This window comes from Spermophilus citellus (assembly GCF_964194105.1).
Source record: "Spermophilus citellus genome assembly, chromosome: 6".
NCBI lineage: Eukaryota > Metazoa > Chordata > Mammalia > Rodentia > Sciuridae > Spermophilus > Spermophilus citellus.
Genome location: NC_138187.1, coordinates 117,545,093 through 117,572,023, shown reverse-complemented (window position 1 = coordinate 117,572,023; position 26,931 = coordinate 117,545,093). Strand labels below are relative to the sequence as shown.

Here is a 26,931-nt window from a genome sequence, read left to right as displayed (position 1 = left end):
GGTATTTTTCTTCACCTATACCACAGAGGCAACTGCCCAGATGTTTTCAAAGGGCTCATGCAGCTTCAGTATTGTGTAGCAGCATTTCTAGTATGATATGAACTATGAATTCCTTCCTCAGGAATAAACCTCCCTAAACCCTCTTAGGAAAAACTGAGTCATATATGACAAAGAAATTATTTTCAATTAACACTTGCTTTAGTTTTAGATGAGAATAGTATCAGTTGCATCATAAAAGTCCTATTAATAGTATCATTAATAATGACCATAAAATAGGAAGAGTCATTTGGATCTGAGTTTCATTAAATTAGCTTTATGTATAAAAATTTATAAGAAAAAGTGTACATGGCATATATCAAAAAGGTTTCAATATCCCTAATCCAAAATTCCAACATCTGAAATGTTCCAAAATCTGGAACTTTTTGAGCACAACATGATGTCACAAGCCCCACACACTGACCCCATGTGACAGGTCACAGTTAAAAGGCATGTGCCTACCAAAAATATTGAATAAAGTTATCTTCAGGCTATCTGTATAAGGAATATATGAAACATAAATGAATTTTGTGCTGAAGACTTAAGTCCCATCCCCAAGATATCTCACTATGGATATGCAAATGTTGCAAAATATAAAAATATTCAAAACATTTCTCCAATCATTTCAGATAAGTGATACCCAACCTGTTACTTAATTTGTGAACCTTAAAATACACAATATATGCTTTTGTACAAGTAAGTATAAATGTAGGTATAAAATTTATTTATATATAATATATATTAGACTGAAATATAACTGAATAAATGTAGCAACGAATGGAATTTTTCACAGTTTTTATATTTTGTTTCTAAATTAAGAAAAAAGACCTGGTGTGGTGGTGCAAGCCTGTTATCCCAGTGGCTTATAAAGCTGAGGCAGAAGGATCCCAAGTTCAAAGCCAGCCTCAATAACTTAGCAAGGCCCTGTCTCAAACTTTTTTAAAAGGGCTGGGGATAGAGCTCAGTGGTTATGTACTCCTGGGGCTAATCCCCAGTACCAAAAAAATAAGAAAGCAAGGGAGAAAGAAAAGAAGGAAGGAAGGGAGGGAGGGAGAGAAGGAGGGAGGTAGGAAAGTAGTTTTTAAACCTGTACTTATAAATCCTTGGTGCTTTAGACACAGTCTAAGTAGCTAAATACTCTTGTGCTGGAAGCTTGGTCCTCAAGGTAGCCACATTGGGAGGTAGTGTGAATCTTTAACAGTTGGGCCTAGCAGGAAGGTCTTTGGGCTCATGAGGGCACCCCTCACAGAAGAGAGACTGAGATATTTCTCAGGGCACTATGGTTAGTTCTCCTGAGAAGACTATTATAGAAGCCCAAGCCTGGACCCAACCAGCTTCTCTAGCTTCCTATTTGGTGGTGTGCTTTCTTCCCACTATAGGTATTCCTCACCAGAACCTAGGCCATGCTGTTTAGACTTTCAGCCTCCAAAACTGTGAGCTAAATAAACTTCTTTTCTTATAAAGTGAGCCTGCCTCAGGTACATTATTATAGTAACAAAAAATAGACTGGTAAAACTCTCTCCATGAACAATGCATTGCTGGTATATAGCTCTTGTTCCCTATAATCATCATCACCATACCTCTTTAACATTAGTTTTTTTTTAAGTAGTAGAAGCATATCAGCATATTATCGAAGAATTTTCAACAGATAAATGAAACTTAAATATGGTAAAGATTATTTTGAGATTAATTTATAGAATTATGCCTGTGTTTCAGCTTCAATGTTCTTTGGGATCCTATCCTTAACCAATTATCTATTGAGAGAACAAATTTTTAAATACATAAGTATGAATAAAAGTCCTTTTTAATTGTTTCACCAAAGGAAAGGAAATGTTCAATTGAGAAATCAATTAGCTGAATGGCAGAATCACCAACAGCCCCCTGACAAGCTCCATGGTCACTAAATCTTTTCTCAGCATTCTTCACAATGATTTTTTCTGAAGGAGGGAAATTATATCTTTATTTGTTACAGATCTTGGACCTTCCAATATACTGAGGCAGCATGAAGACCCCCCACCTTCAAACCCCAATTTTTGTGACCAAGTCTGAAATATTTCAGACACGTTGCTCAGAGTAACAGGAATGAGTTTATTGAAAAGATAGGAAAAGGGGAAGGGGACACCCTCAAGGGAGAAAGTGGATCCGCTCAGAGAGGATAGGGACAATGTGCCTCTTTTGCCCTCTAGTTGTACAGGGGGTTCTCAGGGAAGTTTCCAAAGAGTCCTGCCCAGGTCTACCTTTTGACTTTTGACTGACAACAGGGTGACATCACACTTTCAAGTCCCCACTGTAACGACAACTCTGTCAACTTGGCCCATGCTGAGTGGTCCTAATAGGATGCTTAATAATTTTTACAGGTTTTATGGTTAGGAGGAATTAGCCTTAGCTTCCTGAATCTGGTCTGTGAGAAGGGTCACAAAAGTCTACCCCTTCAAAGTAACTTGGGCCAATGTTATTTTCTACGTACATTTCCTTCCAGATAACAGGTAGCTTGCTGAGGAATGTGACATGTTCTGTCCACTTAGGCCAAAGGGCTGCAGGTAAATTGCTTTTGGGCAAAGAAAGCATGGGGGTTGGGTTCAAGAAAGTATATGGGGGTCAGCACAGTGGGCCCATCCTCATCTATTTGTCCCCTAACATACTAATTTTTAAAAAACCTATGTGATCATTAATTATGTGATCCCACAAAATACTTTGTGAACTTTCAAATTCGCAGCCATAAGCTAGGACATATCATAATATTAAGTCACTTTCTACAAAATTCTGCCATAACTGAGTTTCCTTGAAGATCACCAGAGCTGGGGGAGAGACACAACTCCCCTGTGGCCGTGCTGAGACTGGCCATTTCATGATGCACACAGATTTGTTGTAACATCAACAAACATGACTTTTTGTACAAGAGGCTCCCATGGAAGACCCTTTCTTGGTATAAAACCCCTCTGACTCAGCTTACTATGAACTGTCTTTGCTCTTCTCAAATTGTTTGCCAATTTCTCCATTCTTTCCTGGTTCTGAATTACCTGCTCCCCCTGGGATGGGACTCGCTTCTCAAGTCTTTTCTTGATTCTATTGTTAGGGAACAAAGAGATAAGGATGGTGGGAACACAAAGTTAAGAGAATAATTCTATGACATGGGCCCACTGTGCTGACCCCCCCCCCCACACACACACACATGCTTTCTTTTCCAAGAAGAAAGCTATCTGCAGAATTGCCTGGCCTAAGTGGACAGGATATGTCAGATTCCTCAGCATTCCTCAGCAAACTACCTGTTAGCTGCAGGAGAAATGCAGGCCCAAGATAATGTCAATGAGAGGATCTCAGGAGCCTCTTGTGACCAAATCCAGAAGCTCTGGGGCATAAGGATAGTTCCTCCTAACCACAAAATCTATAATAATGTATGGTTAAGAATCCAATTAGAACCAGTCAGCATGGGCCGAGTTGACAGAGTTGCCATGACAGCCAGGACTTGAAAGTTTGATGTCACCGGATTGTCAGTCAAAAGTCAAGATGTTGACCTGGGCAGGACTCTCTGGAAACTTCTCTGGGATTCCCAATAAAACTGGAGTGCAGGAAGGGCACATTGTTCCTATCCTTTCTGAGAGGACCCACCCTCTCCCTTGAGAGTGTCCCCTTCCCCTTTTCTTACCCCTTCAATAAATTTATTACTATTACTCTAAGAGAAATACATGTCAAAGATCTTGCTGATTTGGTTGCAAGAATCAGGGTTTGAAGGGGGGGTCTTCATGCTGCCTCAGTTTCTCAGAAGGCCCTAGCTCCATAACACTGCTAGCCCTCTCTTCCAGTTCTGAATACTTTTTTTTTCCCCTGAAGCTGAAGATTGAATGCAGGGCCCTGCTCATGCTAAGTTGCTAGGCAAGCATTCTACCTCAGAGCTACATCCCCAGCCATGAATCTTTCCTGAATCAGCTGCTGTCCCTAACTGAGCACTCTACATAAAGCAATTATCTGCTCCTTTCCCAGTATTATTTTTCAAGTCTGAGAGCACAGCTCTGAAACTTGACCTCAGGATTACATAAGAAAGGTATTAATTTCGAAGACAATGGGGTCATATCACCATAGGTAGGCAAGAGAAAACCCACCAAACTGCTTTTCTAGACACAGCTGTCATCTTTTCATTCGAATGAAAGAAAAAAACAAAATGAGTTTGTGGATTTTCTTAATTAGGTCTACTTCTTTCCACATCTAAATTATGTTTCTTTTTAAGATCAAAAAGTATCAAAGAAATCTCTTGAGGCTGTTTTCTTGTCAGTGATGTTTCAAATATGGTAAAACATCTTCACTGAATTGTCATGAATTCAATACAGCTCAAAGTTTGTAGTGCTAGCTTTCCTTGTCACAAACATTTTCACGAGTCCTTTCCATAATCCTCATTTTCCCAGGACACTCTTGTTAACCTTTCATGCCTATCACATTGGATTCAGACAAACAGATCTAGCTGAAGGAATGGAAATATTAGGCACTTACAAAGCAAAAAAAAAAAAATGATGCAGGCTGAGCTCTATCGCAGCATTCACAGATGTCACCTGTAGCAATAGAAGAAGAAGCCATTTGCAATGGTAAGGGTGGGCACAGAGGGTGTTTCTCCCTGTTAAGAAGGCAGGAAGAGGTAAAGGCCATTCACAAGAGTAGACTCTTTTCAGAAAGTGACCACAAGTGGTCCAGCTCAGCAGGTGGTACCTACACAGCCAACAGTCTGTGAGAGTAGAATCTCAGGACAATCCATGAAAGGTCCCCACAAAGTGAGAAGGAAGCCCCTGGCCTTGGCACTGCAGACTGTCAGGAGAAACTTGTTGCCACCCTCCCGACACGTTAAGGCACACAAGGCCCAACAGGCCATCCTAACTCCAGTCAGGGGTTGCAAGGAAAAGAAGGCTTCTGATCCTTGGGGAAGTTCTAGGAGGGAGAACTTTTGGACACCACTACTGTTTTTTCTCTTTTCAAAATTCACTTGGCTTTATAGAGCACATTACTCCTGAAAAGGTATTCAGTAGAATAAATGTTGTAAAAGAGAGAAGGAGAGGAGGATAAGAAACTAATGGTAACCTTTACTTGTGAGAGTAGAAGGAAAAGATGCTGAAAAAAAAAGCACTTTTTTTAATTGTTGAGAATTCAGTTCTAAAAAATTGAAATCCCCCTTATAGACCAGCATTAACCCAATACCCTGTCTATGACAATTGCATCAGTAGTGATGTGAAGCAGCTGCTTCACCCAGGCTGGCAAAGTTTCGGGAATTTTGTAAGCCAGGAGTAAAACGTAACCATTTTCAAGAATAAATTATAAGATTATAATTTAGTGAATTATATTGAAATCAGTGATAAATATGATTTTCATTGAATTATTTTGCCACATTTAACAATCATCTACACTATCAATGTTATGTACATCTATTGTATGTGCATGATGGAAATGCCACCAAACAGTGTTACTATGTGTCTCTTCCTAATTCCCCTTAGAGACATTATGTTTATAACTTGAAATTGGCATTATGGGAGGATTTACCACAGAAGTCAGCAAAAGCTAAAAGTCAGGGTTTGAGTTATTGTTTTGATTGTATAGGCTTAAGAAAAAGGTGAAGAAAAACTTTAATGATACAGATTTAACTTAAAAGTTTAGCATCTCTATAGCCAAGTACTTTAAAAACTTTAAACACTATATTTTTTCTAAATTCCCCCACATTTGAAAATTATCATCTGATTTCAACAAAGAAGTCACTGATCATTGAATGAGTGAGATTCTGACACACATAGTACTGAAGCTCAAAGTGAATTTTTTAAAATAAATGTGATTTGCAAGTTAGCCAAACCCAAAAGAAAACAAAATACCGAATGTTTTCTCTGATATAAGGAGGCTGACTCATAGTGGGGTAGGGAGGAGGAGCGTGGGAGGAATAGATGAATTCTAGATAGGGAAGAGTGGTGGGAGAGAAAGGAAAGGGACAGGGGATTAGCAAGGATGGTGGAATGTGATGGAGATCATCATCCAAAGTACATGTATGAAGACATGAATTGGTGGTTAACATACTTTATATACAACCAGAGATGAAAAATTGTACTGTATATGTGAAGTAAAAATTATAATGCATCCTGCTGTCATTTATTTTTTAAAAAATCAATTAAAAAAATAAAATAACTAAATAAATGTGATTTGTATAAGAATGAAAATAATTATAGATCACATAATAGATGTAATGACAAATTTTACTGAGAAAAGAATTGGCAGGTAAGGATGAAACTCCATTTGTCAGGCTGTGGTTGAATTCCAACTACAGGTTAGCTACATACACAAAAGCTTAGCAAAAATCAACAACAAATAAAGAACATTCTTTGAGAAGCAATCAGTTATATGGTATTTATGATAGAGATTATTACATATGCAGTTATTCATAAATGTGTGCTAGTTATCTGGATATCTGTAATATTTGTTGCAGTACTTATAACAAAGTGTATATATACATGCATGTGCACAATTAACACAAATATATTTTGGTTTGAATGCATTGCCAAAAACATGTGTTAGAAGGCTGGGATAGAGCTCAGTGGTAGAGCACCTATCTAGAATGTGTGAGGCCCTGGATGTTCATTCTCCAGCATCACATAAAGAAAAGGAAAGAAGAAAGTGTGTTAGAATTTAATCCCCAAAATAATAAGAGGTGGGACATTAGAGACACTATTAAATCATGTCCCCTGCCTCCAGGCACAGATTAATTCCATTATTGTAGGAGTGGATTTGTTACCATGAGAATAGGTTCCCTACCAAAAGACACATTTGGCCTTCTCTTGCTACTTTGCTCTCTCACCTGTTCTATATCTTTCTTGCCTTTCTGCTCTTCACCATGGGATGATGTGACAAGAAACCCCTAACCAGAAGCTGGAGCCTGGATCTTATACTTCCGAATCTCCAGAATCATGGACCAAAATATTTCCATTCATTAAAAATTATCCAGTTTCAAATATTCTATCATAAAAAAACAAAACAGACTCTGTGTTTATGTCCTTTTTCTTGGTGTAGTTAAACATTTACCAGCATATATCATTAAACATTAGATGCAGAGATGGTACAGGAACTTACAAGAATTGACTCCCATTTATTATTTTCAAATGCTATGGGCTCTGAACATCCTTATGTGCCATTTAAATTTATTAGATGGATACTTTATCCATGAATTTAACTAAAACTTGCTTGAGCCTGCTCATATATTTATCTAAAATGATCTCAGGAAGTAATGAGTTCCATATTTCTTATTCATGCTTCATAAGATTATAGGGAAAAGACTCTCTCTGTTCAGACTAATTTTAAAATTAATTGCCCAGCATACATAAGATACTTTTAATGGTTAACTCTAGAAAGTGAGACTGAGGAGTCCAGAAAGATGAAAGGGGATGTGATCTTTATTTTCATTATATACAAGTCTAAACTGGTTCTCCCAAGAAGGAGGAAAGGTTGAAATAAAGATAAGGTAAGAAAAGGAGTCAAAAACATGTTGCTTGGGCAAAGAAAGTGAATTTTTGGTTTGTTTATTTAGATCCCACCATATTCAAAAGTTATTTAAATACTTCAGAGAATTACAATAAAACCAAAGTGAAGGGATAATCATGGCAGCATATAAAAAGGGAGCCATGGATAAATCTAGCATACTAACAGGCATGCACTGAGGTCTTGCATCACTACCAAGAGTAAACAGAATTCACCTCTTCACATGAGAATTTTGGAGTTTAAAATAAAAGGAAATATATAAATAGCCTTCTCAGTCAGACTGATTCACAAGGACATCTGGGTATCAAATATATCTTCTTTACCGTTGAATATACTGGGAAAAGAAGACAGAAAGACATTTACTGAATAACCTTAAGCCCAAGAATTCAAGAACCGGTGATGCTTTAGCAAACCAGTCCTTCCCTGGGTGATGCCTCTTGCTCCTATCAGCAGAACAGATGAGCATTACAGTGCATCAGAATTCCACACTTGAAGTGGTCATTATGGAAAAATTTAGGTTCCTCCTGGGCCTATAGTTCTTTCCTCTCTGCTCCCTTTCCAATCTTGAGATTAGATTTTGCTTCAGAATGCAAGTATGATAACTCCATGTGTTAGGGGGGGCCTGGACTCCTATCCCAACAGGATTAGTTGGTCATTATAGCCATATAAAAATAGGCTACTACTCTTACCCTTTGCCTTCCTCAGGTAAGTCATATATATTAGCCTTTTTTGTTTTTTAATTGGCTTCAGTTGTTATCTAAGTGCAAGACGGAAATAAGAAGTGAAGACATATTAAGTGTATTCATAGAGGACTGAGGATCAAAGGTGGCCTTGGAGAGGCTGAGGGAATGTCATTTCCTGGGCTTCTCTCCCTTTCGTCTTCAGTCTGGTGCCAGATGGTGGGATGGAAAGGAGACAGTTTATTTTTTCATTCTATGTGCACACATACAGTATACATATATATTTATATCACAATTTACAAAACCAAAAAGTTGAGTTTCCAATGAAATCCTTGTTTTTTAATAATCGACTGTTTTTAAATGTGATCAGGACTATAATATTGTACAGTTATGAGAACCCAATTAGATAAGCCATTAAGGTCTCTCTTAGACTTCCAGTCAACTTGATGTGTTCTTCACAGTGCATTCCAGAATGTTCCCTTTACTGCAGATAGTCCTGTTATATAATTGTCACTCCAAAAGTACCTGAACTTGAGCAACTTTCTGAAATTCAGAAATCTATCCCTTTCTACCACCCTCTTACCAAATTTTACCAGCTGCTCAAGACCCAGTGGAAATCCCAGATATGCTAGTGTCTGATCATACATTTGTTGATTGAGAAGTTCATCTATTTTCCACAAACAAATATAAACAGTTTCCTGACCACTTCCCAAACAGAATTATTTGAGATGAGAGGCCTCTAGGCTAACAGACTAAAATAGGCACTCTAGGCTCAATGACTGAAATCCCAGAGCTGCCTTATATATATAGAAAGGAAGTCTGAGAACCAACAAGAACATCAACTATTAAATGGCAACCCAACCAATAAGGCAGATTTTTAAATCCTGACACACTATGTTGCATGATCATCATTGTCAAGGCAAGGGTAAAATTACCTGGAATACGTTTTCAGTCCTGTGTTTTCTTAAAAAAAAAATACACTACATTGGAAAAAAAATAAAATTACTCTACTCTTTCGAAGAAAGAACCATTTCAAGATCCTTCGTTTTACTTGTTGAAGATAGAGTAGATTTACTTTCCTCTTGCTAAGTACAACTAAAAGTCCTGGATATCATATATAAAACAAACATAAAATGGACAGACTTGCTAGGAACTTCAGAATTGTGAGAAAAACACAGAAGTGGGTTGCCTGAGTTTTCATTTTGCTTCATGTATCCTAGACTTGGAGCTGAAGAAGCCTGCAATCCAGAAACCCAAACAGTTAAAACAAAAACAACTCCAGCAAAAACCTGCTCTTAAAGCCTAGCAAGACAAAAAAAAAAAAAAAAAAAAAAGACACTAACCATTCTGCTGTATGCAAATATCACAGGAAAAAAATAGGCCTCATACTGCTCATGCCAGGAAAGGCCAAATTGGGAGCTCAGTACCAGGAGGCACCCATCACTCCTGCTGAGATGGTATCAGCAAGAGCCAAGAATGAAGCCAATACTTACATCTCTCCAGCCAGTAACAAACTTCCCTCTCCATGGTGTCAGGGGTGACTACTTAGGATGCCAGAACACCCAGCCCAGCCCAGCAATAACAAGGAAACTCCCTACCTTGGATAGCAGCAAAGGCCACTTGGACTTTTACCTCCATGTGGCAGTAATGAGGAAATGCTTCCTGCCATTATGCCTGTGTGGTAACAGAGAAAGCTGGTTAAAACTGAAGTTTTAAATAATATCCATCACATCCTAAAAAGAAATTCTCATTACAGAAAATAAAATGTAAAAGAAAGAATATTGGAATACTAGGAAGGAAGGAAAAACAAGTAAAATAAGTGAATTCACTAGGGTTTTTCTTCTTTTGACTTTTCTATGCTAACTACTAAAGTAAAAATTAGAACACTATCGTATTATAACAGTGTCCAAATGTATGTAGAGGTAATTCTTAATATAATTATTTTTAAAAGGAGAAAAATGGATACAAAGAGAGATAAGCTTTTTATACTTCCCTTGAAATGGTAAATTAGTGGCACTGTTAGGCTGGAATAACATATATAGATAATATAATGCCTATAGTAACTAAAAAAATTATTCAGGGATACACTTGAAAACTATGGATTAATCACATTGGAATTCTGAAAGTATATTCTGGTAACCTACAGAATGAAAGAGGAAAGATAAACAAAAAAGAAAAAGAGAGTGAGCAAACAGAAAAACAAATGACAGAAATTAGCCTTAACACATCAATAACTACATTAAATATAAATGGTCTAAATACTAAATATACCAATTAGAAATAAAAGGCAGAGGTTAACAATGTGTGTATTTTTAAATTGTATTTTTAAAAATTTGCTCTGAGATTTCCTGTTTGACACATGGATTATGTAGAAGTGTATTGTTTAGTTAGGACACATCAAGACAGCTACCATCTACCAAGGAGTCACGTTACGGGAAAATCAAACCTTCCAACACCTTGATCTCAGTCTCCCAGTCTCTAGAACTGTAAGAATAGAAGTCTCTGTGGTTTAAGCCGCCCAATCTTAGTATTTCATTATAAAAGTCCTAGCAGTCCTAGGAAACTAGTACACTCTCAACCAACAGAACATAACTGACATTTATAAAACAATCTGTCCAACAATCCCAGAATACATACTTTTTTCAAGTGCCCTTGGAATATACACCAAGATGTGGTGTATTCTGAGCCGTAAAACTAATCTCAACAAATTAAAAGGAATTAAAATCTTATAGTGCATTATCTGACTACAATAAAATCAAGGTAGAAATCGATAAAGAAGGGAAATCTCCAAATACTTGGAAACTAAACAATACACTTCTACATAATCCATGTGTCAAACAGGAAATCTCGGAGAAAATTTTTTAAAATACAATTAATTAAATTAAAATAGAAATACAACATATCAAAATGTGTGGGATACAGATAAAGAAGTGCTAAAAAGAAAAATGTATAATACTAATGCAGACATTAAGACAAAAGGCTGAGAATATAGTTTAGTGGTACAACATTTGTGTAGCATGGGCAAGGCCCTGGGTTTAATGCTCCCGTGCTTTTCACCATAATGTTCTGCCTCAGGCCCAAAGCAATGGAGTCAGTGAACCATGAACTGAATCTCTGAAGTTGTTCTTATCAGGTATTTTGGTCACGGTGACAAAAACCTAACTAATAAAATATCCTTCAAAAATATCTCCATATAGTCCATTTGACCACCATCTTCTTCTACTTTCTTCTACATTTATCTTTGTCATTTCCATTCTCCTTTCCTCTTTTTATTCTACAGTTCTAAGAATAAAATTAAGCATCTTGATCCAAGAGATGCTAAGAGACCCACTTCACCAAGTCCTTCATATTATTTTCAAGCCTAGAATCACTACCATTAGTCCTTCCTCATATTTTCATTATTACTTCATTTGTGTTAGAAACTGATTTAAGAGTGAAGACCCTTGGTCTTTTTTCCCATCTGTAAGGGATGGGTAAAAGTAGTGACATATCGGTCCAGGTGCACCTGTAATCCCAGCGGCTCAGGAGGCTGAGGCAGGAGGACTTGCAGTTTCAAAGCCAGCCTCAGCAAAGGTGAGGTACTAAGCTACTCAGCGAGACCCTGTCTCTAATATAAAAAATAGGGCTGGGGATGTGGCTCAGTGCTTGAGTACCCCTGAATTCAATCCCCAGTTACCCTCCCCCTCAAAAAAAAAATAATGACATATCAAGAAAGCAATTGGGTAAGGGGAGTAGACTGAAGATCATCACAGGTTGGTTTCCCTAGACTCAGATTTCTGTGCAGAAATTTTATTGGTAAGAATGCTCAGGATCAATACCTGTTGGAGAGTGAAGAAAGACAAGATAGAGGGAAAAGTTGGGCAACCACAACAAAGGCCTCAACCAGTAATATAGAGATTTCTAAAGCTGGAATGACCCTGCATAGTTATCCCAAATTGGGACAAGGGAGCCATGTGTCTTTATCCCCACATTACACTAACTAGTCACTGGATGTAGCGGCCCCCAGGAAGAGATATTATCTGGGTGTAAACAATCCTCTTCAGTGGAGGACAATCACCAGTAGGGAACTCAGCCATCAACACTCTCAGCAACTGTGGAAGAATATTTAAGTCTGCAAAGAGGAGATCTGGGCAACACATCATAACATCTACTACAAAAACTACTATCCTGCCACTTTCATACTATTGCCTTGATCTACCAAGCTCTAGAGAGATCAAGATCATTTGTTATCATAGGGAAAAGAAAGTGTCAGTCAGTATACCAGTAGGAAACAGATGGCATAATCATGGTAGGGGAACACAGGAAAGGTTTAATTATAGTGAGTTCTTTACTAAGATACAGGGAATAACAAGGTAATCATGCAGCTATTACTTTTCCTCGTCCAGAGGAACAAAAGAGAGGATTCTGGAACTCCTAAAGCAAATGTAAAGTTAGGTATATTGAAAGTAAGAGGGACCCTCAGTTGAGGCCACAGCCAAACTGCAGTCCTCACATGGAAGGAGACGGGGGAATGAATACACTAGTTTTACTCTTTTCAGGGTTCTCAGATGGCCCAAACCCACCAGGAAGAGAGCCTAGTGCTATTGTTACCAGTGTACTGGAAGAGAATCCCAGTGGGTCCCAGGTCCAAGTTCTTTGTATCCAGAACAAAGAACCGAGCTACACACTAGAGGTTTGCAAGCAAAGCAAAGGTGTATTAAAAGTGAGAGAACACACTGAAACAGCAGAGTGAGCCAGCTTAAGTCCTTATCTACACTATGGAGCTCATTTTTAATGGACTATGCTAGTTCTCCTCCTTCTCCCCTGGGTGGATTTTGGGTTGACTGACACCTTGATTGACAACTGGACCTGACATATTTCTTTTCTATTGTGTATACATAAGTTTCTTCCCCGCCACCAAAATGCAAAGAGGATATACAAACCACAATGCTAATGATATGTTAATTACCAACACTTAACTTTAGGTCAGTCTCTCAACCATCATATATACCCAAGATAAGGGACTTTCCCTTCAGGGAGAAGTCCCCTTGTGGTCATCTGTCCTCCTCCATTAACTGCAAGATGCCCCAGTTTCCACAAGCAGATTGTCAAGTAAAAGTGGAGGCTGAGGGCAGAAGGGGTGGTCTGTCTTTTCCATCCCATTCGTAGGCCCTGTCTCCTACCTAACACTACAGTCTGTACCAGTCAGCCTTCTGGGAAAGAGCAAGGAGAGAAGAGAAGAGAATGGATATGGAAGCACAAATATAAACTGACATGGATTCAAAGGGATATACACTGTTCAAATCATTGTGCCCACACTTGCTCCCATTTTCAGCAATGAATATGTAAGGGAATGGCGATCGATCTGTTTCTGCAATTGAAAGAATACCTTAGAAAATAAATAGATAATGCTCAGTACAGTAGCAGTGGAGGGTCAATGTATAATATAAAGATTAGGAGAGTCTATCTTTTTGAAAATTTTTAAAGCCATTGGAATATGCTAGAATTGAATTTTAATTATTTCATTTTTTTTCAGGAAAAAGGAAAATGAGAAAGATAACAAGTACAGCAATGATGTTAAACTAAGGCCCCAGGAACATACCAGTTACCTAAGATCCTTTATCAAAAAAGGAAAAAAAAAAAAAAGAAGTTTAAGCTCCATAGACACCAAGTTAATATTGATGCAACCTGAGTGTATTTTTTTTAATTCTATAAGTAATCCTGACACAGAATCGAGGTTAAGAACCATTGTCATAGTCACTAAATAGATAGGTTCATATTAAAAGTACTAAAGAGGGGCTGGAGTTATAGCTCAGTGGTAGAGCCCTTGCCTGGCATGTGTGAGGCACTGGGTTAGATTCTCAGCACTGCATATAAACAAATAAAATAAAGTTCCGTCAACAAGTTAAATTTTTTTCAATTTTTTTAAAAAAGTACTCATACAAAACAGAAAAAGACTCATGCAAAACAGAAAAACATAGAAGGAATATTTTAGACACTGCCTTTAGCCTCTGGGAATATATGGAGCATAAAATACTTTAACAATGTTTTCAAAACTAAGGCCAAGCAGTTTGATGATAAAAACAAACAACTTGTGTTCTCCCATTGGATTAATGTTCAACAATCCTATTGGCCTATTTACAGATACACATTGTTAGTAAACATGAGCCAAAGTATTTCAAGGAAAGAAGATAACTTGAGTTTTTTCAAAATATGATGTAATTGTGTGGTAAAGTTAATTAAGTCCCATACATATCCAAACTGAGGAGAGTTTTGTCATAAACACTAGATGCAAAGTCTTAGAGAATATGCTAGAAAAATGGTAGCCACAACTCAAGTCTCAACCTCCCCACTCCCTACTCCAGTCTATAAACACCTTGGGAGCCAAATTTCTGCTAAGGATCATGGTTACCTATCTGTGCATTAGATCTTGGGCTCTGCAGAAAATTAAGCAAAGGGAACTGGTGTTAATGTCTCTCTTTGGAAATTTGGCCTAATGGAATCTTTAAATGAGATAGAGGAAGGGATTGAGTCTTCCCTATCCCTGAAGCTGAAGAATGCAAGGAGACCTGGGAAAAAAGGATGCTTCAGCAGCCTCCTCTCTATGGTAGAATTGCCATACATATGCAGACAACCAGACCTGATCCAGAGTGAACCCCCTACAGCTATCTGAGGGTGCTCAGCATCTAGAGGAGGTAAAGACAAAGTAAGTATATGTCTTTATAGTCAGTGGAAAAAAACTAAATCCTTTCATTTAAAAAGTAATGCTGGTAGATTAAATATGTAAACAAAGCTGTATTCTGTTTACAAGCAACAAACTTTTAAAAATGATAAAGAATGATTGACAATAATGGAAAACACAAGAAAGTACCAGCTTAATGTCAAGAAAAAAGAAAAGTAGCAAGGAAAAATATCAGACAAGTAGAATTTAAAGATAGAAGCATTAAACATTGAATAACATTATATTAATAAGCATAATTTATGAAGAAGAAAAATAGTGATAAGCCTACATGCAAAAAAAACCTATATGCATCATGTAACATGTCAGTTAAATCTATAAAAATAGAAATAAAAGAAAAATGACAAAATACAAATATAGAAAGAGGTTTAAATATATTTCTTACAAAATTTAACAAATATTATGAACACTCAGTCAAAGGTAAATTAAATAACACTTGATTTTTTAATAGAACAGAAACTTACATCCCTTAAATACAAAGTACATACTTACAAATGAAACATTTGCAAAATCAAGTTACGTAGTTGGCCACAAAGGAAAAATTTAACAAGCTGAATGTAATATAAATTTTACAGGCTATTTTTCCTAATAATATAATAAGATTATAAATAACAAAAATTTGATTCCAAAAATACTGAATAGTTGGAAACCCACAAATGTCCTTGGAGTAAACAGGAAATCTAACTCACAAACTATCTGAGGAGCAATGAAAAGGAATTTATATCATCTTCCTCAGACTTTTTCAAAACCTAAATCCACAACTTACAATGCCTTCATAATTACAAAAACAAAGAAAATGAACTAAATCCACACACTGGTAAATTTAGGATAGAGTGTTAAAATGAAAGAGAAACAAATAGGAAGAAGGAATTATCTAAAATTTTGTATTAGAGAAGATTAAAATAAAATTAGTAGATCCTATAAATAAATCTGAACACTTGTTTTTGAAAAAAAAATAAAATAAAGTAGAACCATTTGTCCCTGACTTATACCACTGTTAGTAAGATTTCTGTTACTAACACAAATAACTGAGATAATCAGTTTACAAAGAGAAAAAGGTCTATCTTAGTTCACAGTTTTAGAGGTTTTGTTGTATGATCAGTTGACCCCATTGCTTTGGGCCTTTGCAGGACAACATGGAGGGAACACATAGAAGAGCAAAACCATACACCTCATAACTTCATATCGAAAGAAAAAAAAAGAAGGAGCTTCCTTCCAGGACATGCTCCTGATGTCCCCAATAAACTCTCACTAGTCCCCACCTCTTTAAGTTTCCACCACTTCCTGACAGTCCCTTGCTGAGGACCCAAGTCTTTACCACATGCACCATTGAGAACATTCCAGATCCAAACTATAACAAGCACAAATAGTCAAGTTGAGAATGAGAAGGGGATACAATCACAGATGCAGCAGTTATCAAAAAAGAATTATGCTGGGAATGGTAGTGCACGCCTGTAATCCCAGCAGCTCAGAAGGCTGAGGCAGGAGGATCATGAGTTCAAAGCCAGCCTCAGCAACTTAGCAAGGCCCTATGTAACTCAGTGAGACCCATCTCTAAATAAAATATAAAAAAGGGCTGGGGATGTGGCTCAGTGGTTAAGTGTCCCTGGACTCACTCCCCAATACCAAAAGAAAAGGAGAGAGAAAGAGAATATTTCACACAACTCTGTGGCAACACATTTTGAAGCCCATAAGAAGGAAATAATTTGCTAATAATATACAATGATTTCTTAAAAGATGTGGAACACTTAGCCAGTCTCAGTGGCACATGCCTGTAATGCCAGCTATTAGGAGGTTGATGCAGGATTTCAAGTTTGAAGCCAGATTTAGCAACTTATTGAGACCCTGTCTCATTAAAAAATTTAATTCATTTTAAAATTTTTATTTTTTTTTATTGATTATTTATCGCATTACATAGTTCATGATATATCATCTTTCATACATTAGACTCAAATTGTGCTTTGAACTCCCATTTTCACCCCAAATACAGATTGCAGAATCACATCTGTTACATATTCGCATTTTTACATAATGCCATATTAGTGACTGTTGTATTCTGCTACCTTTCCTATCCCCTACTATCCCCCCTCCCCTCCCCTCCCCTCCCATCTTCCCTCTCTACCTCCCCTGCTGTTGTTCAATTCTCTCCCTTTTTTTTTTTCCCTCCCCCTTGCCCCTCATAACCTCTTATAATTTTATGTATCCTTGAAGGTCTCCATATGCTTTCCCTTCTCTCTCCGTTTCTCTCCCCCCATTTGTCTTTGCCAGTCTCAGTGGCACATGCCTGTAATGCCAGCTATTAGGAGGTTGATGCAGGATTTCAAGTTTGAAGCCAGATTTAGCAACTTATTGAGACCCTGTCTCATTAAAAAATTTAATTCATTTTAAAATTTTTAAATGAAAAAGTTTTAAAAGGGAAGGGCTGAGGCTGTAGCTCAGTAGAAAAGCACTTATATAGCATGTGTGAGGCCCTGGGTTCAACTGCCAGCCCCAGAAAAAAAATGGTGGGGGGAAGGATGTGAAATTTTTGAATAGACTAGTAACTATTGAAAGAAATTGGTAAGGTGACTTAAATCTACTGTGGGGAAAGGCACAGGATGAATGATCAACAGCTAATCTTTATCTGATCTTGAAATTATGAAAAGCTTCCCAATTTGCTTCCTAAAACCACTTTATCTCTAATATCAGAAGAAGCAACTAAGAGTTAACTTTCAAATATAAATCAAAATATCTAAATAAAATAGAAACCTGGTAATCTACCAAATGAATAAAACACTATGATTAAGGAAGTTTTATTTCAGAAATGCAAGGATGGTTTAATACTGGCAGTAAATAACCCCTCTATGAATTCCATTTTATACTTTCTTCTCTCTGACCTCCACCTTCTACTTGTAGCTCATTCTCTTTGGTACTAAACTCTTACTCCTATTCCCCTCAGCAGGATCTCCAGTTCACTAATTATACAACTTTTTCTCCAGGCTTCTTCCTCACCTGCTTTACTCCATGAACAATCACTTATTACCTAGGTCTTTGTATACATCACTGACAATTCCTATCCTCTCTAGTTTTGTACTTTCTTGGAAAACCACAACCCTGATTAAATCCAACACTCAAACATTCATATCCTTGACAAAGTATCTGAACATGACTAAGAAAAAACATATCACCACATTGACTAGTCTCACACTAAGACTTTTTGAAATTGAACCTCAGGTGGCCACTAAATGGTGCTGAGCAATCATAGTATATTTCCTTAGTGCCTTTGCTTCCTTACTTTATACCTCCTCGCTCTTTACTACTTCCTCTCATGCTCATCTGACCTTATTTCCCATCTTAGTAAGAAAGTTGAGTGGTCAGAAGATCATTTCAGCAGACTCACTCTACCATGTCTACCAACAACTGTTGGCGTCTAAACCCATAAACTCTGCATTCCTGGATGACACTAAAAGGGAAGCATCTGTGCTCCCATCTAAAGCCAATTCCTTTACTTGTGCACTAGATCCAAAAGTGGTTGTCCTCTGTCACCAATTCCTCTTCTCCCATTCTCATTGTCTCTCAGTACAACTTTTAATTTAGAGAACTGTTGTTAAGCCTACAGGAAAGTCACAAGAACAGTACAATGCACAGTGACTGGGGATGTAGCTCAGTGGAAGAGCCCTTGCCTAGTATGTGTGAGGTCTCACATTCCATCTCCAGCACTACCACCATCCCCCCAAAAAATAGTACAATGAAAATCCATAAACCCTTTACCTAAGTACACTAATTATTAACATTTCTCCACACTTTCTTGAGGTCTCTCCCTTTTTTATTTTATATAAAATAAGCATTAAACAATTTACATATATTCATGTATTTGCATGTATAGTATATGTGTACACATATACATTCCTTTGGCTGAACCATTTATGTATTCAAAGTTTATTTATAGACATCATGTCCTTCCTGAGTACTTTAGCATATATACCCTAAAGACATTTTCTTACAAACTACAATATGGCCATCACACTGAGAAAATTTACGATTACAATATTATTTGATAATCCATTTTCAAATTTCTCCATCTATCACAATAATAGCCTTTATAAATTTTTTTTATTGTTTGTGGTGATGGTGGTAGTGATGGTGATAGTAGTGGTGATGTTCTAATCCAAAGTACAGTCAAAGACTATGCATACATTTGACTAACATTAAATTCTGTCAACACTCCATGGGTGATGTTTTAGTCAGCTGTTTCACAACTGTGACTAGAAGGACCCACCCAGAAAAACTGTAGAGGAGGAAAGGTATACTTAGGGGCTCACAGTTTCAGAGGTCTTAATCCGTAGACAGCAGACTCCGTTCCTCAGAGCTTGAAGTAAGGCAGGACATCATGGCAGAAGAGTGTGGAACAGGAAACCAACTCACATGATGATCAGGAAGCAGAGAGAGGGGTCTCCACTTGGCAGATACAAATATATACCCCATAGCCACGCTCCCAATGAACCACTTTCTCCAGCCACACCCAACCTGCCTCCAGTTACCACTCAGGTAATCAGGGATTAATTCACCAATTAGGTTAAGGCTATGACCCAATCATTTCTCCTCCAAACATTATTGCATTATCTCACATGTGAGTTTTGGGGGGACACCACATCTAAATCTTAAGAGGTGACATCCTGTCAAGGTCACCAATGGCTTCCATGATACTCCATGTTAAATTCAATATTCACTTCTTCACTCTATAAGCAGCATTGTGGCTTGCTGATCATTCCCCTTCTCAAAATATTTTCTTCACTTAGTTCAAAGACACCATAGTCACCTATTTTTTCTCTCAGCAATCTGGCCTTTCCTAAAATTCCCCAATATTTTAATTTGGTCTCTTATTTTTTTTTTCATCTGTACTCCATTAGGGGTCTCAAACAATTTCATGGCTTTAAATATTATATGCTAATGATTCCCAATTTAGTATCTCTTCTCACTTGAATTCCAGAAACATATACTCAACTGTCTTCAGAACAGAGAACAAACTTCTGAAAATTCTGAATTTCAGGAAGAAATTCTGAAAGAAAAGTGATATGGGGAAGAGCTTTCTTCCTTTATTTTCAGCAGGGAGAATTAGCCTCCTACTTTTAATTTGTATTTATGTATACATTGGTTCTGGGGTAAGAAAACTTCCCATTATAGAACAAATTCAATCTTCCCCAGATTATACATGTTATTCAGTTCTACTTAGAATCTCAATAGGTGGGGTTATCATAGAATTAGATAACTATGAGAGTCTATATAGATTAGTAAATGTCTAAGAACTAAAATGAGTTTTAAAAAAAAAGGAGATGCAGTGTTACTAGACCATGTACCCTACTTCAAATTCCAGAAATGCCAGGTTATTCTTGGACTTTTTACCCCCACACCATGCATCATTCATAACCACCCACCCAGAAGAGAATATGTTGGTATCCAAGTTATACATCTCTGCTCCTTAGAACATTCCCTAGGACAAAATGGATCTGCCATATGAATGCATTAGGGACCCTAGATCCACTGGAGAGCTCCTGCTAGTGTTTGGTTAAAACTGTAGAGTCTGTAGGGATAAGGATTATGTCCCAATTCCTGAAGAAATATCATCAGTCTAACTGACTACAGATACTCTACATTCAGGAATATCTTGACTCGTGAATGTCCATGACTTTGCATGCTAGCCCCACATGAATTCAGGGATCAAAGTTCTTGTTTAGTAGGTGACCTTCCAATAACAGCTACAGGTGTTATCCCTCCCTGAAAAGCCTCTCTGGGAAGCTTAAGAGACAGACTTGCCTTTCAACTTTCCAAATCCCTCCTTGGGGTTTCAGGAAATAACTCACAATCACATTACTCCCTGTACCTATCAACACTTTACTTTTTAGAAAAACTGAATTGTACTATATTCGTTTCGACTGATCTCATTTTATTTTCCCTTTCTTCATTTTCTCCACTTAAGGAGTCATTTTCCCACATTTTGCTTAAGGCACTGTTCCATGGGAGGTGATAGTAACTAAGTTAAGGTCTGAAATCTTTCAAAAAGTTTTACATGAGTGAATTGGGAGTTGAACTTTTTTTCTTCCTCTTAACAAGACAAAAGAGATGACAGTACAGGATATCATGAAGATATTAAAACAGGTATACAGCTTCACCAGAATAAGCTCATTTTCTATTTTGAAAGAGCCATAGGATTTTAAGAGCTGAATTTCTCAAGTGATATCTTCATCCTGTGAGGGAAAATGTCTACAAGACAAAGGATTCCAGTGGAGCAGGACACTGCCCAAACAAAGAGCTCTGTGAGCACAGAAGCAAACCAACCCATATGAAAAGACAAAGGAAGCCAGAGGTCACATTGGCAAAACCTGAACTTTATAGGTTTCCCAAGAAAGGACTTGGGCCATAGCACTAAGTCCAAGAAAAACACATTAATTCATTCATCTATTCACACTAGTTACTGAACATCTATGAAGCATCTAACACTTTATGGTAGGCACTAGCATATGAAGATAAATAAGATCCAATCCTTGCCACCAAAGAAATCCCCCTCTCAGATGAAATGGGTGACATCGTCTCACTTTTGATGTCATAGGGCTTCATTTTAACATCAAAAACTTTGGTGATCCATGGGTGGTGGCATATGCCTGTAATTCCAGTGACTGGAAGCGGAGACAGGAAGATTGTAAGTTTGAGGCCAACCTCATCAACTCAGAGAGGCTTTCAGTAACTTAGTGAAACCTTGTTTCACAATGAAAAATCAAAAGGGCTGGGGATGTGGCTCAGTGGTAAAGCACCCCTCGGTTCAATCACTGATACCAAAAAAAAAAAAAACTTTGGTTAGAACAATAAAAGTAAATATACTCTTAAAATCTATTGGTTGGGAAAATACATACATTTATGGACCTATATTTCTTACAATAAATCTGGGTAGTACTAGGGGCAGAGAAACTCTGAGCTAATGAGATGAATACTGACACATGACAAGAAGTGAGCTTGGCTTAGCTCTGTGCAAGGCAGGATTTGCTTCTTGCTGTGTTTTGTTTTGCTTGGTTTGTTTTTTTGTTCTGTCTTTTTGTTTGTTATTGTTTCAGATTTGCATCATGGCCTGATGCCCCAAATTCCACATCCGTAATGATAATACTTCTCTATCTCTATTCTTCTTCTACTCTCATTAGGAAATTCCAACAAAAATCATCATCTTGTGTGGTCCTTACAATGCCCTATAAGGTAAGGATATTAACAGGTAAGAGAATTAACAGTCTGGTAAGATAGCTTATACAAGATTACTGAGCTAGAGTAGCAGAACAGGACTCCTAGACCTAAATCATCATCCTTCTAACTTTAAATCCTATGTTATTTTTATATCAAGTTAGTCCTTCTTATAAAGATTATATTTAATCTCCTAAAATGTACTGTGCATGCACCAAGTGACAAATGGAAGGAGAGAAGAAAGAAAAGAGGATGGGAGATAGGCACTGATTAAAAGGCTTTTTAAGATTCCATCATCCCCATTACTATCATTTATGAAGCTGAAGTTATTTTATATATGAGGAAACTAAAGTTCAGAGAGATTGAATGACTTGCCTAAAATCACACAGCTTACAAGAAGTGATGCCATAATTAAATCTCTAGTCCACCTAGATCTAGAACCCAAGCTCCCAACTCCTTATCTCTCTGCCTTGTAGGATGTGTACAATTTTGAGGAAATCATGCAACACTTGAGCATCATTCTTCTCATCCCTCAATGGAAACTAAAGAGTAACTACCATTTGTTAACCTACCTACATCTATTTGTTTCATATCTCACAACAGTGCTGCCAGGTAGGTATTACTACCCTCATTTTACTGAAAATCAGATTGAATCTCAGAGGGGTAGACTGAAGACAGAGTTGGGATCTGAATCTAGGATTCCAACACTTTCCACTATTCTGTATCATCTTGCCCCCAGCTACTAGCAGGCATTAGGTGGAGAACAAATGAGATAATTAAAATAAAATATTTTTCCTAAAAAGATAAATTAGCATACTACTATATTATTGTTAGAATTATTATCACTTCAATTATTAAAATGAGGCAGTAGACCCTGCATTTAGAGACTAATAACTTACCACTTCAAATAAAGGAGAGCATGGTTGATAGTCCAAGTTCTGAGTCTGAGTCCAGTGCCCTCTCCATTTCCATTTGTGACTCAATTCATTAATTTACTGGTGACTCAGTGTCCTGGACAGGAAAATGAAGGCAATGATATCCAACTGCCTTTTGTGATGATGAAGTTATTTTTGTATCTGTGCCTAGTATGTACCTGGTAAAGTTATTTTCCTTCCTTCTACCTAATACTTCAGCCCCTGGCCTCCATGTTAACAATGAGTTGCCACACTTTTCCGACCACAGAAATAAAGTGGAATTTTGAAAAAGCCATGCCACTCTGAGTAGCTACTAATGAAAAGACCTACTCTAATAAGGTTGGCATGATACCTTCTGTATTCGCAAGCTGCTTTCAGGTGATGCTTTGGACGTTTGGGGGAAAGTGGTGTCATGTCAACCTTTCAGCAAATGTCCCAACCATTCCTTTCACAAGGAAGAACTTTAGTGACCTAATGCACCGGAACTTTAGTACTACTTACACCATCTTCCTAATCAATTCAGGCTGTCAAGATGCTTCCAGGAATTGTACAGTTTAGCAACTGAGGTTCTCAGAGCAAATAAAAAGACCAAGTTCTCAAGGGTTGCTTTTTCCCATGGGAGCATATAATTCAGCGGATGTTTAACTAGGGCCAGATTTATAAAGATACTTCCAACTCTGCATCTGATAAGAGGTGTCTGGAGAATAAAAATCTTCTATTTCTCCTCCTGGGCATAAACAACTCAAACCCCACCACTCCCAGACACACAGAGTTCGCATTAGCCTTTGCTACTTGACAGAAGGTCACCCAGATAAGCTTGTGCATGGTTTACAAATATGTTTGAAAAATGAAATTCCTGTGAAACTGCAATAATCCAGTTCAACCATACTTTTGTGAAGGCAATACTTTCATAGGCATTTATTTTTCTAAGACATACTTATTTGGATTTTATAATGATTACTGATATAACAAAATCATTTGTGCTCATAATAAACTTTCTTCCTGCTGATGTATTCCCTATAGTTAGTTCAGGGAGAAGCAAATCACCCTGCTCACAAATTCTAATGACAGGCAGTTTTCAGGAATGACAGTGATTTCTGATCCCCCTTTCCCCTGGAAAAGACATACCACACGTATCCTCATGCCATGTGAGTAATTCATGTTTTTCTCCTCTGTGCTCCCACAGCACTTAAGTCTTGATTTGTTTGAGCTTGTGGTTATCTGTTTATACATTTGCCTTCCCCAGAGTCTGTAAGTTCCCTCCAGACCAGACTGGAGACAGAGTTTACTGATTTCATATATTTCCATTATCAAGCCCAATGTCAAGGGTCTAAAAAATGTCAAATGAATAAACTGCTAATTAGCTAATAAATGCACATGACCCCGAGAATCCACTCGTCTTGGTTTTCTCTGGGTAGGTAGGGCTAGCAAAGTGAAAAAGCTGAAAAGTGACTATATAGGTTAGGCCAGAAGTTCACATAATTGGTGTTCCCCTGATTCCTCGTTACCCAAGTGACTAGATACTGTAAGCAACAGGCAGAACCATGGTTCTGAAAGAAAAGTAAGTCAACAATACAAATCATTCCAGCTGCTCTAGAGTCAATGATAACCAATTTTCTTCAACCTCAACTTTGAGAAATGCTGTAGATCAAACCCACCAGGAAAGAGAGTTAAGACCCCTGTGCTTTTCCTTTAGCCCAGTGTAGTGCTCCTTAGTCCATAGCTCACTGGCCATCTTCTCTTCTCAAAAATGCTCAGAATGCAGTCCATCTTTTGGAAACTGGTGGGTCCTTGACAATCCCCTTCTTTCAACAGTGACATTGACTCACTCCCAATGGTATCATGAAGATGGTCAATTGTCCCAGGCCTCACTGAGATATGAAAAAGCAGCTTGGTATGGAGCAAAACCCCACTCTCCCAATCCCAGTTGCAGGCCTATCTGGGGGTACAGCCTGTATCTCTCTGCCTTTCATTTTGTTGTCATTCCCCTTCCCATTCTCTTTTCTTGTGGCCCTTTTCAGAGGTGCAGACTAAGAACCAAGGGAAATGGATAAAAAAAAAATGCACTCAGGTACTTTGTAATCACTCAGAAGTTGACCAATTTGGTTGCTAACCATGCTCCATAGTGAAATCTTTGTCATTTGGTAAAGGTTTAGGATGAATTTTAAAAATAATAATTTTAATAAAGATTAAGATGAAAACCAGCAATCATGACTCTAGCATGGTGGGAGTTGGTGGGAGTTACACTGAAAATACCCAAACCTCAAAAACTATTATTTTTAGGACTGAAAGAAAGAGTCATCTTGAAGAAGTCAAAGTAATGAAGGGAGTCACTTAATAACAGCCTCTAATGATTCTGGAAAACTTGGGAATTCATATGAAAGAAAGTTCTAAAGGTAGGGGCAGAAAAATAGGATGTTGTTGACTTGATATAATTTTATATTACACAAACTGGAGGAAGAGATTGTGGGACTTATCGGAGGGAAATGGTTTGAAAACTACTTTCCATTCTCAAATTTCAGATCCAATTGAGAGGTACAAAGAATAGTAAGTGGAGATAAAAATTACTACTTTTATTTTTTATCAATCTCATATTGGGAAATGTGGCACAACAATGAGCCCTTTATAACAGAATCCCAGATGTAGAAACATGTAAACTGAACAAACATAGACCTCCACATATGAAAGTTTGCCTGTAAAACTATCAGCATGAAAGAGCAGATCAGAATGTGTTTATAAGCAGTCAAATCTCCTCTCTGTCGTCTACCTGTCCATGCTCTACACACACACACACACACACACACACACACACACACACACAAAAAAAAGTTGTTTATATCCAAAATTTCTTCATTTCCCTGTTCCAAACTTCATCATCTCAAACTTTTTCTCAAGTAAGACATTTTATTGGAAATATGAGACAGGGTGCTCTGCTTATAGAAGTCCCTCAACACAGAAAGAAACATCAAGACTGAGGAAGAACAGTTCCTATCCAAATGGGTTTTACTATCGCTTACCTCATAAGAATCCACTGAGTGCTTCCTTGGCAACAAACGTTGTCTTAGGCCTTAAGGTGAAAAGCAAAAGAAGCTAATAATTGTTCAGCATCTGTAAAGTGCCAGGCACTATGTTAACAACACTTACAAATATCATGCATCACTTCATTTAATCCACACAACTCTTATGGAAAAGTGTTAGTATCCTCTTCTTTTCTTTTTACAAATAAAGAAACTAAAGCTTGAAAACATTTTGGAGAAGAAGACATAAAAGAGTTTGGTTAGTTTCCAATACAAGACAAACATATATGAAATACCTATAAGACCACAGCAAAACTTATTGTCTAAACTGCAAAGTGGATGAATGAGTTTGCTTTTCTTGAGAAAACTCTATGAGGTTTAGAATGAGAACAAAATATGTGATCAACAACCAGCAAAGCCACAAAATAGAGATGACCCAGTAGGAGAGCTAATGCAAGTATGTACTCGGTTCTGGAGATGGATGTGGGTGATGAAGAGCAAAAAGTTCCAAAGATAAGGGAGGAAGTCAGAAATCTTTGAACTGGATGATGCAGCTTTGATAAATAGCAGGCCTGCTCACTAACGTACACCCCTGTATTTAGGTCATTATCAACAACTGACACTCCAAAGGAGTTGAAGAAGGAAGCTCAGTCTGAGAAAGAGACTGGGTGGGGAAAGAGGGAAATGAGTGTAGAAAAGTTTCCCTTCTTTGTTTCTACTGCCCTGTAAACCATGTGTATTTATATTTTACTATTTAACAATCAGCAGCAAGATAAACCTACACTGTTTCTATGGTTCAAATGTTAAAGCTAAACAGTTATGCTTTGGGGACTTAAAAGACCTCCTGTATAACTATTCAAAAAGGGAAG

General features: G+C 37.5%; 1 long non-coding RNA gene across 1 annotated transcript in view; it reads right to left on the bottom strand.

Moving 5' to 3' along the window:
• The window catches only part of LOC308650925, a 124,797-nt gene that overhangs the window by 54,797 nt on the left and 43,069 nt on the right, over positions 1-26,931 (bottom strand). Inside the window, exon 2 of the long non-coding RNA XR_014022438.1 lies at positions 9,809-9,884. This is a non-coding gene — a long non-coding RNA (uncharacterized lncRNA). The remainder of the gene's footprint in view (positions 1-9,808; positions 9,885-26,931) is intronic.